General features: G+C 42.2%; 1 pseudogene; it reads right to left on the reverse strand.

The window, feature by feature from the left end:
* Positions 1-407: 407 nt before the first annotated feature.
* Positions 408-1,652, reverse strand: LOC133099925 (endoplasmic reticulum mannosyl-oligosaccharide 1,2-alpha-mannosidase-like; annotated as a pseudogene).
* Between the last annotated feature and the right edge of the window lie 3,497 nt (positions 1,653-5,149).

Consider the following 5,149-nt stretch of genomic DNA (forward strand, 5'->3'; position numbering starts at 1 on the left):
ATAAATCAAAACTTTGCTGATTTTATTTCTCATTCTTACAGTGGTCCTGATCTAGAAAGCACAGATAGAAACAAACCCTAAAGTCAACCTGAATTACCACCTAAAGAAATACATGAGGATGGATTCAAAACCACCAGCATCTGCCCTGAAAAACCCACAGGTACCCTGCCTTCCAAGGAGTCCTGGACCCCAGCTGTCCCATTGGACTTGACATCTTCAGCCCAGATTTGGAACTTGTCTGGCTCACAGTAGCCAACTGGGCTGCACATCCTCATGGCTAAAGGTCAAAGGATAACTCATTTTATGCATAAGCAATTGGCTTGCCTATCTATAACTTAAAAGAAAATTCTACTATACACGATGTTCAATCCAGAAAAGTCCCATGATTGGGAGTTGTTCCAAGTCTTTTAAGCTGAAGTCCAGATGGCCAGGGGATGACCCTCTATATTAAATACATATTTGTCAAGGTTGAGGAAGTCCATGTCATCTGAAAAGAGAAGATATATGTACCTAGAGTTTATCATAGAAAGAAACTTTTCATCTTGTCTCTTGGGATTTGATTCTGAACATTATTGATTGAAGAATAGACACCTGGGGACTTCCCTGGAGGCAGAGTGGTTAAGAATCCACCTGCCGGTGCAGGGGACACGGGTTCCAGCCCTGGTCCGGGAAGATCCCACATGCGGCAGAGCAACTAAGCCCGTGAGCCACAACTACTCAGCCCGCGAGCCACAACTACTGAAGCCCACGCACCTAGAGCCCATGCTCCGCAACAAGAGAAGCCACCGCAATGAGAAGCCCGCGCACCGCAACAAAGAGTAGCCCTCGCTCGCGGCAACTGGAGAAAGCCTGCGCGCAGCGACGAAGACCCAACGCAGCCAAAAAAAAAAAAAAAAATAGACACCTGACTGGATGTTGGTATATCTGTTGAAATACTTTAGGATCTCCCACCCCTGATCCTGGTATTCCTCGTCCCCACTGAACAGTACAGACAGAACAGACTCTCCACTGTCTCTAGTCAAAGCAGGTTGAAATTCTCTTCAGGCCAGATCCCCATATCCTTACGACTAACTTTGGGGTTAACGTTGAAGTACAAAATTTCTGGACTCACCCCACTCCTAAACTGATGATACATCTGGTAATAGGTCACCATAAAGGCTTCAGCTAGCTCCATGTGGTCAGCGGTCAGACCATAGCTTACACCCAGAGCCAGGGTTCCCAAGCAAAAAACACATTAAATGCATCTTGACTCAGAATTTGCCATCCACAACTTCTCCCACAAAACTCAGCTTGCTGGGCTCAGACTGCTGAAGCAGGTGCTCTTTTATTCCTCTACGGCTTCAACAGAGTCTTGTAGCAACTGAATTTCTTTCTTTCTTCCTTGGATCCACTGCTTCAGCAGAGCTCTGGTTCCAAGAGTGAAGATCCACTGAAGGGAAGAAGCCACTGTTGGTTTAAATGAATATGGGCACTAACCCATCATTCTTCCCAGGCAGGGAATGTATATACTTTGTCACTTTCATCACTACCTCCTGAAATTTCTCATCTCCAGTGAGACGAGAGAGTTCTCGGAACTCAAACTGAACGTCTGTCACTTCTGACACTATACTGACATCTATGGAGGCCTCACCAGCGGCAATGTTTATGTTCATGGAAAGTAGTTTACACCCAGTCAGAAAGGCTACGAGGAAAATAATTAGATACTGTAGGGGTAATTCCCCTTTCCCCACACAAGAGCATCCTTTACCTGCTGCTGCTCTCCCCCGGCTGTGGCGCTGCCTCTGAGCAGACGACGTTCAGCTTCCGCTTCCGGTTTCCTGCCAAGGCCCTAGAGGCACCGCCCCCAGCCCGCTCCGCGGAGCACTGCGCCTGCGCATGCGGCTCAGTTTGACCAATTTTTACCCTGCGGGGTAGTTTAGTTACTTGCCCTGTGGGCATTGGGCAGGCTCTAGTCGTGTGGTTTGTAGCGCTGGATGACACTTTCTGTTCGGAGAATGTCTTTACAGTGGGCTAATGAAAAAGAGGACCTTGCAGACAGCCAGTGACCGTCCTCTGCGTAGTGATGTGTTAACTAAGCCTCGAAAGAACTCAAGCAATGCTTCTCAAGTTTTTGCATACCTGAGAATTATCTGAGGGCTCATTAAATTTCAGGCCGCTTTTGTCCCTATCCCCAGATATTCTGATTCAGTAGATGTAGGGTAGAGAGGAGACTGCATTTCTAACAGGTTCCCAGGTTCTGCTGAGGCTGCTGGTTTACAGACCACACTTTGGGACCCACTGCTCTGATTCCTGGCAGCTGGGGAAGAAACCGGGTGAGGGAAGGGGAGAATGTCAAGCCTTGCGACCAGGCAGTGTGCTAAATGCTTTATACGCATCATCTCCTTTAATTTATTCCTTCTAATACCTATGAGGTATGAACGATTGTTGCTCTCCTTTTACATCTGAGGAAACAAGTTTATAGCATTTAAAGCACTTGACAAGCTTGTATGTGACAGAGTTGGAATTTGAACCCAGATTGTTAGTTCCCAGGGCCCAGGCTTCTGTTCTATCTACTCTACTCTGTATACTTTTTATAAAAGCACCTCTGGCCCCACAAGAACACTTGACCACTTTTCACTGAACAGACACTGTTTTAATTTTTTTTTTTTCTAATCATCCTTCAAGGCACATCAGCCTTCCCTCTGGGAAGCCTTAACAAACATTCCTGAGGTCAGTTAGTGGTACCCTGCTCTGAGTTCCCCTAGGGTTCCCAAATACTTCATACTTATGTTTCCCAGAGCTCTCAGCCCATTTGATGATAGTCAGCCACATGTGAGTTTGCCTCTGCTATTGGGTTGAAGCAAGGCATAGAGGAAGGGACATGGGCTTTGAAGTTAGTTAGAACTGTTTCAAACTCCAGTTCTTCCTCTTCTTAGCTATATGAACTTGGGCAAATATTTTAACCTCTATGAGTTTTAAAAAAGGATAATGCCACAAGAGAATGGCTGTAAGAATTTAAATGAAATAAGACAATGTTAAGCCCTGACATATGGTAGATACTCAATAGATAATAGAAATTATTATAACTGTTTGGATAACTGTTCAGTGAATGAAAGGCAATTTTATCTTGACCTACCATTGTCTCTGTTCTTCTGAAAATTTCAGATAGCAACATTTCCTTAAAACATAAATTCCAAGGAACATACTTAACCTCATTTAAGAAAAAGAAGATTTTTATAAGCACATATTTACAGACTATTAAGATAGTCCTTTAAATATCTCTCTAATAGTCATCAAAATAGATCCCAAAAGACTTCAGCTTCCCAATAGTTAGTTTAATTTGAGTTACTCTAAGACTTTAAAAATCATAAAACTACAACTGTCTTTAAATGGCTGACAAGTTCTAACTGAATTAGATTCTAACCTTTTTCCTCATTTATCTCAATGAGTAACGTTTTTATTGTATTTCCATCTCAAGTGCGAGAGTAAAATACATGAGACACAGAAGTCTCAAATCCAGGGGCTTCCCTGGGGGTCCAGTGGTTAAGACTTCTCCTTCCAATGCAGGGGGTATGGGTTCTATCCCTGGTTGGGGACCTAAGATCCCACATGCCTCGTGGCCAAAAATCCAAAACATAAAACAGAGGCAATATTGTAACAAATTCAATAAAGACTTTAAAATGGTCCACATCAAAAAAAAATCTTAAAATAAAAAAAAGAAAAGAAAAGAAAGGAAATCTCAAATCCAAATGTTGGTGGAGACCAATAGCAAAAGGTTCTTTCAGGTTAACTGTAGGATAAAAGGTTTCTAAAGGAGCCTGAGAACAATTCTGTCTCTAGTAAACACATCATCTGAGGGTATGTGTAGAGTGAGACTAGCCATGTGAGTGATGGGTACGTGGGGCTTCATTATATTCTCTCTGTATAGTATAGAGTTATTTGAAATTTTCCATGATAAAAAAATGTTTAATAAGAAGCCAAAAATATCATCATCATCGTCGTCATCGTCATCATGATCATCATAATATCACCATCATTTGCTAGATGTATTAAGAGTTTTCTAGGTGCAATATCTCTCTTAATTCAAGAAATTACTACTTCCTTTTGAAGAGAAGAAAACTTAAGCTTAAAGAGATTTACAATACATTTCTCAAATTCACACTCCTAATAAGCGGCAGATTTCAGGACCCAAAGTTTTAACCAGTTCAAGATATTCAGAAAGAGAAAGGGGGAAAATTGGTATTCTCCAGGGAAAAGAAATGTTTCCTCCTTCTCTGTGAGAATTGTAAGCATCATTCAAATAAAGACACCCCAAGCTGGAAGTAATGTGACAGCTGGAGACACATATGTGGCCCATGGACTCCTAGGGAGTGGAACCAGTAGAGCAGACCCCAGCACTAACGGGAGATGGAGCTGGCAGAAGTGAGAAAACAGCACCTCCATTGGGATCTATCAGAAAGGTAGATGAATCAGAAGATTTGTTGAATCAGAAAATTCAGAATGTACTGTGTGCAAAAACTGGAGAAGGAATGAATAACCCACCCTCATGGAGATTCGTCCAGATGTTTCTTCTCCAAGAAAAAGTGTGAAGTGAGTACTTTTCTTTGAGTTTCAGGAAATGCAGGCAGCATAACCAAGGGAAGCACATATCCCAAGATTTCACGGGCAGAACAGTGTCTCCATGAGAGTAGAGGAAGAGAGTGGTCATTCAGAGCCCCAAGTCAGCCAGGAATTCTCAATGGCAATGTGACATACTCACACTTAGTGTCTTTTGTCAACATGCTACAAATATTTATTGAGGAAATATTATGTTCTGCTCTGTGCTAGATGCTGAAATACTATAGGGAAGAAGACAGATTCGATCCTCCCAAGTCAGTGGGGGAAATCAACAAAATGAGTCAAAGAAAAAATAAATAAAATTTAAAAATTCTAAGTACTGCTGTGTTTGTTTTCTAGGGCTGCCATAGTAAAATATCACAAACTGGATAGATAATACATCAGAAATTTGTTTTCTCACAATGCTGGAAGATAAAAGTCCTAGGTCAAGGTGTCAGCAGGTTTGGTTTCTTTTGAGGCCTCTGTACTTGACTGGCAGATTGCCTTCTCTCTGTGTCTATCTATGTGTTGTCTGTGTTCTAATCTCCTTACTAGGACATCAGTCATACAGGAT

This window comes from Eubalaena glacialis, chromosome 10, assembly GCF_028564815.1.
Source record: "Eubalaena glacialis isolate mEubGla1 chromosome 10, mEubGla1.1.hap2.+ XY, whole genome shotgun sequence".
Taxonomy (NCBI): Eukaryota; Metazoa; Chordata; class Mammalia; order Artiodactyla; family Balaenidae; genus Eubalaena; species Eubalaena glacialis.